Here is an 8962-nt window from a genome sequence, read left to right on the forward strand (position 1 = left end):
GTTCAAGTGAAGCAGCTACTACAAGTGCTGAACCCACTGGTTTGCACTTGGACAGTAGTTTCATTAATAAGACTTCCTTGAAGGCAATTTCTTCACTGGGAACTCGTGTGTATCCAATCTTCACTGGTTCACTAAAAAGCGTTTCTCATTATGAAGAAAGAAGTCCCCAGTACCAAGACAAAGGGGCAACAGTGGATGATTTTAGGGATACACTTCCTTAATCAACCACTGCTAGTGGGAAATCAGATGATCCCATTAAATTGGGTGATGGTTTAAGGTACCTAGAATTGACGGATAGAATTAAGAAACCGGATACCTCTGTTGCAGAAATCAAAGAAATGTTGCATCAGTTGTTGAAAGTACAAATGGTGCAACCCACTGCTGTTCCAACTCAAGCACTTGCTCCACCACAAGCACCTGCGGCAAATGAGTTATGGAATTTATTTCAACCCCTGCACCTATCTTCGAAAGAGTTGATGATGCCAAAAAGGGGGAGAAGATGACTCTGAGGAAAATCTTTCAGTAACTTCTGCTAAAACATCTGTCAAAGAAAAGGAAAAGGGAGGTGATGAAACCCTGAAAATTCAAGCAGATGATGAAGATACACAAATGAGGATCGTTCAAAGTCAAGTCAATTCAGCTGGTCTCAAAACCACTGTTGATATTAAAAGGGTAAGGGATGAGAGCAGAGCTTTGGTCGAGAAAAAGATAGTTCTGCAAAAAGAAAAAGAAGAGGTTGGTACTTCATTAAAGAAGAGTCCTGTTAGAAAAACAAGGCAATCAACCACCACAGCTTCTAAAACTAAGCCAGTTACTACTTCAACCACAACTTCTGTTCCCACAAAATCACTTACACCTCCACCATTAACAACATCTGTCACCCAAACAACTGCCACCAATACCACATCAACACACACCACAACCACTGTCATCCCCACTAAATCAACCACTACCACATCTAAAACATCACCATCACCACAAACACCACTTGCTGACATCCTTTATCAAAGAAGGAAACAAAGCAGATGGACGCAAAAATACTAAAAGAAGACCAAGCTTCAAATAAATAAATCATAAATATGGTTCTTCAGACACTTAGAGCAGAACAACAAGAAACATCAAAATCTCAAGACGCTGCTCAAAGTTGTCATTACCAGGCCACAATCTCCAAACTCATCATTCAAATAAATCTCTCCCAAGAAACCCATTGGATTCAAAAATACTAAAGTGGATGTCTGATCAAAAGACCCACGTATTGACTTTGCTCAGATCCAATGGTGAGGTGAAGCATATATCAAGGGAAAATGCACTTGGCCTGGGTGTAGAAGATTTACAAGATCCCCTTGAGCTTACACTGTGCAGGGATGAGGGTGATAAGAAATCCATGAACTTTGAATTACAATTCAAAGGTCAAGTAAAGGAACTCCTGATGAGACAATAAAGATCCTGAATAATGAAGTGTTTTGGCATCATCTGTTCCAGGGGGAGATTGTTGGGATTGAACCCTACCAGAGGAACAGATGATGTAAAGCCAAAACTGGTTCAGAACAGTGGATTCATCATAAGAAGCAGCTTGCACTAAACTTTCCCCTTGAAAGTGATCCTAACATCTGATATGCTCCAAGTACTGCCCTTATCAACAACTGTTGATCCTGGAAGCTACTGATCAAGTCAAAGACTGACGAAGAACTAAAGCCCTGCTTCCCAATCTACTGCCTTGAGTCAAGCACTGCCGATCATGATAAGTACTGCTGGGTTCACAGCAGGGGAAGGATGCAACAGCAGTTTTGATTCTATTTATGTAATGAAATCCAAAGCACTGATGAAGTTTAAAGGCTGAAGCTCAATCTACTGATGAATTCCAAGCACTGGTGAAAAACCAAAGCACTGCTCAACTACAACAACTGATAAACCAAACACTAATGATACTCCAAAGACTGCTGAGGATAAACACTGAGCTCTATCTACTGCTGTCTCATAGGTACTGCTGAAGATTCAAGCACCGCTCATTCAAAGACTGATCACCTTTTGAAGAAAGCACTGATGTTCAAGTAATCAGTGCTTAGGTTACAACAGTGGAACGTAACAGTGTCAGACTTGTTTTGTATTGTATTATCAATCAGTTGTTAAACAACAGTAGTTTGTATAGGTCAGTGTTTATAGTTTGTTAGGTCGTTAGATGTCACTATCATGGTGACGTCAGCTGAGGTACATCAGTAGTTTGGTTTGCCTATAAATGGAGCGGTACTCTGTACTGTTACATTTGATTCGTTTTGAGTGAGTTCTCCTCCTCAATTCAATCCTTTCATGTTGTGCAACCAACTCTGGAGTATCAGGCTGAGGGGGAGTTTAGTATGTAAGCATGCTGTAATCATTTGCTTTGTATTGTTTAATCCTTCGACTCAATGAAAAGCATGTGTTTATCAAACTATTTTCTTCCTTTGATTGTGTTTACAAAGTTTGTATCCATTTCCGCTGCACTTTACATTGTTTTACATTTATTGATATGTCAAGTTCATACAAACAAACACAATCATGAGAGCCTCGGATCCTAACAAAATGGCTATGCGAATTTGAATAAATGAAATTGTTGTGTGATGATAAACTCATAGAAGTATGCTTTATAGACTTGTACCTTGTACCATAGTTATAATGCCCGCCAAGTGTTTGATAAAATGCTTAAGAGATGGTTATATATGTAATATGTGAAGGAAATGATCGAATGATTTAATTTGACTAAGTAAACGAATGTTATAATGTAGGCGTAAAGGAAGAAAGCTCGAACACTAGTAAAGCGGGAGGCGTACAAGATCGAGGTACGTTCCGTTGCATACAAATCTTTGTTAAATTCTCTTTTACTTAACTTGATGTAGAACTAACCTTGTATGACAATTGTGGTAAATAGTGAGTAAATAACAAATCCTATGTGGATTTGGGTATGCTAACGAAAGTTGTGTTAAGCTATACATTTTGACAGATTTAAAAATTAAATCGTGTCAAGTAGAGATGAATGCCATCCGTTTTAACGCGTAGCTTCGAATGCCATAATGAATGTTTAATCCATTATGCGGAAAAAATAAAGAATAATGTTGAAAGCAAATAACCCAATTAAACGGGTTGAACGCGTATGCTTAACTCTCAATGAGAGTGTTTATGCCAAACCCAATTAAACGGGTCGAATGTGTATGCTTAACTCTCAATGAGAGTGTTTATGCCAAACCCAATTAAACGGGTCGAACGTGTTCATGCTTTATTACACCAAGCGCTTCCGCTAGTTATTTGCACACTTTTTGGGTCCGTGTCTTGTTATTCTGTTTAATCTTGTTAGAAATCATACACTTGAAAACTTGTTGTTTTCGTTTTGGGAAGTTTAAAGTTAAATGGGTCGTAGATTGTCGTTAGTTTAATATCTTAAAACAGGGGGCACGCTCGTTTTACGAACGGGTCATGCCCAATTTTTGTAAAGATTTCGTTTTGTATAAAATTTGATATTTTGATGTCTTTAAATTATTTTTATAAGTAATTTATTCATATTATGGAAAAGCGGACCTGACAATTTGGTATCAGAGCCAAGGTTTGAGGGATTCGGCAAGAGTCTTAGTGCTCGAACTCAAACATATGGCTCGTGCAAATGTGCTCGCTCCGAGATCGCCAAGGAGGTAAAATTTTAAACATTCGTTTAATACGAACATGTATAGTGCGCTACGGTTTAAGAATTAAGATTTATTATGTTATGAAGTGTTAAGATGGGTTAAATGAGAAATCCCGGGACCCGGGAAGCTGAAAACGGACCCGGAAAACAGTCGGAACAGCCAAAAACCAATCTGCAGCGTTTTGCATAACGAAGGGCCGTCGCCGACGGGTACCCTCCCGTCGCCGACGCCACCCCACTGCCCGACGCCCAGATCGTCTGCCGACGGGATAATTTGGCCGACGGCCATTTGCAAAGCCCGTCGCCGACGGGTTGGTGAGCCGTCGCCGACGGCTTGTCTGATCCAGCCCACAAAAATTTTTAAAATTTTCCGAATTTTAATTAACGGTACTTTCCGGGAGCCGGATTCACGATTCCGTCGGGTCATTATAGGGCAAATTAAGCATGTAAGGAATAAATAAATAATGACAATGGTATAAAACCATTAAACGTTGAACGAAATGTGTGCGAAGGTATGAAACAAACGACGAATGTATGAAATAAAACCCGAAACGTAAGAACGAGAATAAGTGACACGGATTGATGAATAATGATATGCTAAAGCTTATGATCCGTAATAAATGTAAACATGATTTTGTGTAGATGGCTGATGCAAGAAATGTTAATGATGATAATGATGATAACAATGATGTGGCTAGACAAGAAGCATTCGAGAACAAAGTTACGGAAGTAGCGGAAGGGGTTATGCAAGCCAATCTCCCACGATTGGCTCAAGAAGTAGAAAGCCGAGTTTTGGGAGTTGTGGATGCCATGATGACTAGCAAGATTGAAGAACTGAAAGAACTGATAGAGGGATCTAAGGGCAAAAGCAAAGAACGACGGTGCACATATAAAGATTTTATGGCGTGTCATCCAACGACGTATGACGGTAAAATCGATCCAATCGAATGTCAAAGATGGACCTCGAATATAGAGGCGGTGTTTATACGAAGTCGGTGCGATAAGGAAGATCAAGTGATGTTCGCTACCGGTCTACTAACCCATCAGGCGAAAGATTGGTGGGATGCGCACAGTAAGGAAGTAGGTGAAGATAAACTGCAAATTATGACTTGGCAAGAGTTCAAGGGGCCCTTCATGAGATATCATTGTCCTCAGTCGGCTATCGACAAGATTCAGGAGGATTTCTTGCGCCTCCGGCAGAAAAATGAGTCAGTAGATGAAATATCAAACACTTTCATGGATAAGATGAAGTTCTGTGGGGATTTGGTAACAACCAAAAGAATGAAGATAAATCGTTTCTATGGCATGTTAAAGGCAGAAATTAGAGAGTTCATCATCCCCTCAAAATGTGAAACCCTCGATGAGCTCATCAATTTAGCTCGGGATAGAGAGATTGAAATTAAAAGGCAAGAAGAGCGAGGTGAAAAGAGACCAAGCGAAAAGGGTGCAAGTTCTAGTCCATCTAAAAAGGGGAAGTTTCGGATCAAGGAAGGAAGGGTAAGTCGAAAGGTGGAATTACTCCATGCAAGACTTGTGGGAAGCTCCATACCGGAGAGTGTTTGTTAGGCAAAAAGGGGTGCTTCAAATGCGGTAAGGAGGGGCATTCGTCTTATCAATGCCCGAACAACCCGAAGACTTGTTTCAATTGTTTCGAAAAGGGGCATATCAAATCGGAATGCCCGAAGCTTCAGCAAGAGTCAAAGAAAGAAGATAAGAAGCAAGAGGGTTCTAGGGCGAAAGGGAGAATGTTTCAAATCACATCTAAAGAAGCCAAATCCCAGCCGAATGTGGTCTCAGGTATCTTTTTAATAAACTCCATACCGGTTTATGTTTTGTTTGATACCGGAGCCACTATGTCATTTATCTCTAGTGAAGTCGTACAACATCCTTCCTTTAAGATTGAACGAATGTCGATGCCCTTAGAAGTAGAAATAGCAGATAGTAAAAATTACTTGTTGCACGAAATATGTAAGAATTGTAAATTAACCATTGAGGATGAGGAGTTTGCTATTGACCTCATACCTACGATCTTGGGGGAATTTAAAGTAATAGTGGGTATGGATTGGATGTCTCAAAACCACGCGGAGATAAATTGTGAAACCAAAACTATACTTCTCCAAACTCCAAGTGGAAGGCGATTAAATATACAAGGCGAAAGAAAGATGGAAGCGAAGTTATGTACTCTCGTTCAAGCTATTAAGTATGTGCTTAACGGGAGTAGGGCATATTTAGCTTACGTGGTAAATACTCAACAAGGCTCCCCGAAGTTTAAAGATGTTGAAATTGTGAACGAATTTCCGGATGTGTTTCCGGAGGAATTGCCGGGACTCCCTCCCGAGCGAGAAGTAAAATTTAAAATCGAATTGAATCCGGGTGCGAAACCAGTTGTGAAGGCTCCTTATAGGTTAGCTCCCACGGAGATGCGGGAATTAATGACACAATTACAAGACCTCCTAGACAAGGGCTTCATACGCCCAAGTGTGTCGCCTTGGGGAGCACCTGTCTTATTTGTTAAAAAGAAAGACGGGTCGATGCGCATGTGCATCGACTATAGGGAGTTGAAGAAGCAGACCATAAAGAACCGCTACCCTTTACCTAGAATTGATGACCTTTTTGATCAATTACAAGGGGCGAGTTGGTTCTCCAAGATAGATGTGCGCTCGGGGTACCATCAAGTTAGAGTACGAGAAGAAGACATTCCAAAGACCGCATTTAGAACCCGTTATGGGCATTATGAGTTTTTAGTTATGTCCTTCGGGTTAACTAATGCGCCAGCGGCATTTATGGACCTTATGAACCGGGTATGCCGACCCATGTTGGATAAATCTGTGATCGTATTCATAGATGACATTCTGGTTTTTTCACGAAGCAAAAACGAACATGCAATGCACTTGCGTGAAGTACTTGAAGTTCTCCGTAAGGAGAAACTCTATGCAAAATTCTCAAAATGCGCCTTTTGGCTCAGGGAAGTGCAGTTTCTGGGGCATGTGATCAATTCGGAGGGTGTTTTAGTTGATCCTTCAAAGATTGATGCTGTAATGAAGTGGGCTTCTCCGAAGAACCCGACAGAGATAAGAAGTTTTCTGGGTCTTGCGGGATACTATAGAAGATTCATACATGATTTTTCAAAGATAGCCTTACCCTTAACAAAACTAACAAGAAAGAAAGAGAAGTTTGTGTGGGGTAAAGAACAGGAGGAGGCTTTTCAAATGTTAAAGGAGAAAATATCCCGTCCCCTGGTCTTGACATTACCGGATGGAACTGAAGACCTGGTGGTCTATTCAGACGCTTCACACCAGGGATTAGGCTGCGTTCTGATGCAAAAGGGAAGAGTTATCGCTTATGCTTCACGACAATTAAAGCCGCATGAAGTGAACTACCCAACCCACGATCTAGAATTAGCAGCGGTAGTATTTGCCTTAAAGATTTGGAGGCATTATTTGTATGGCACGAGATGCACAATTTATTCAGATCACAAAAGTCTCAAATACTTCTTTGAACAAAAAGACCTAAATATGAGGCAGCGGAGATGGTTGGAACTTATTAAAGATTATGATTGTGATATCCTTTATCACCCGGGAAAAGCAAATGTGGTAGCCGATGCGTTAAGCCGAAAAGAGTATCCGTCTCCCCTTCGGGTAAAATCCATGAAAATGATAGTTACGCCACGATTACTCGAGACGATACGTGAATCTCAAATAAAGTCGCTCGGAGCGGAAGACCTGAAGAGAGAACGATTAAAAGGTGTAATCGATAAACTAGAAGAAAATTCGACCGGACTTAAGACGCGATTCGGCCGAATTTGGATACCACGATTCTGCGAAGTCAAGGCCGCTCTACTCGACGAGGCACATAAATCACGATATTCGGTCCACCCCGGGGCTACAAAGATGTATCGGGACTTAAAAACCGATTATTGGTGGTCGGGCATGAAGCGTGATATAGTTAAATACGTCGCGAAATGCTTAACATGCTCCCAAGTGAAAGCAGAACATCAAAAGCCGTACGGGAAATTACAACCCTTGGAGATACCGGTATGGAAGTGGGAGGAACTAACAATGGATTTGATAACCAAGCTTCCTAAAACAAAGAAAGGGCATGATACAATATGGGTAATCGTAGACCGACTTACAAAAAGCGCTCACTTTCTGCCCATCAAAGAAGCTTACTCTTCCGAGAAGATGGCAGAAATCTATATGAACGAGATCATATCCCGTCACGGAGTGCCCGTGTCAATTGTCTCGGATCGGGACACTAGATTTACTTCTCGTAACTAGCAAAAGTTTCACGAGAGTGTGGGTACGAAATTGCACATAAGTACCGCCTACCACCCTCAAACTGACGGCCAGTCAGAAAGAACCATTCAAACACTTGTTGATATGTTGAGAGCGTGTGCCCTAGATTTTGGGGGAAGTTGGGATGACCATTTGCCACTAGTTGAATTTTCTTATAATAACAGTTACCATAGTGGTATTCAAATGGCACCTTACGAACTACTATACGGGAGAAAATGTAGAACTCCCGTATGTTGGGGTGAGGTAGGATAAAGAGAGCTTGCGCCAAGTGATTTAATAGCAGCAGCAAATGAAAAGATTGAATTAATTAGAACTAGATTGAAAGCGGCCCAGGATCGGCAAAAAGCTTACGCAGACAAGAGGAGGCGTCCTATCGAATTCCAAGTCGGAGATTTGGTTCTATTAAAAGTGTCCCCATGGAAGGGTATAATTCGTTTTCGCAAACGGGGAAAGTTAGGTCCTCGTTATATCGGAACGTTTAAAATCTTGGCTCGGGTTGGAAATGTTGCTTATCGATTAGAACTACCACCCACTCTGGATGGAATCCACAATACCTTCCATGTATCACAGTTGAGGAAGTGTCTTGCGGATGATACAGCATTAGTACCACTCGATGATATTGAGTTGGACGAGGGATTGAACTATGTCGAAAGACCCATAGCCATTAAAGACCTCAAAGTAAAGAATCTCCGCAACAAAACTGTTAGACAAGTGTTGGTACAATGGCAACACCGAAAAGGTTCAGATCTTACATGGGAAGCAGAAGATGAGATGAGGAGACACTATCCTTTTCTTTTCGGTATGTCAATATTTAAATTTGTTATATGTTCAGGTTTCGGGGACGAAACCTCTTTTAAGGGGGGGGGGGTAGACTTGTAACACCCCAAAAATGGTAAATGATAAATAAAGAAATTAACTTGGTTAATGGAAAATTATGATTTAATGATAACTAGTTATGTAAAAGGCTTAAGTTAAATACTCCCTCAAGTGGGAGGACTAAATGTGTAACTAGTGA

This window comes from Helianthus annuus, chromosome 11 (genome assembly GCF_002127325.2).
Source record: "Helianthus annuus cultivar XRQ/B chromosome 11, HanXRQr2.0-SUNRISE, whole genome shotgun sequence".
In the NCBI taxonomy this organism is placed as follows: domain Eukaryota; kingdom Viridiplantae; phylum Streptophyta; class Magnoliopsida; order Asterales; family Asteraceae; genus Helianthus; species Helianthus annuus.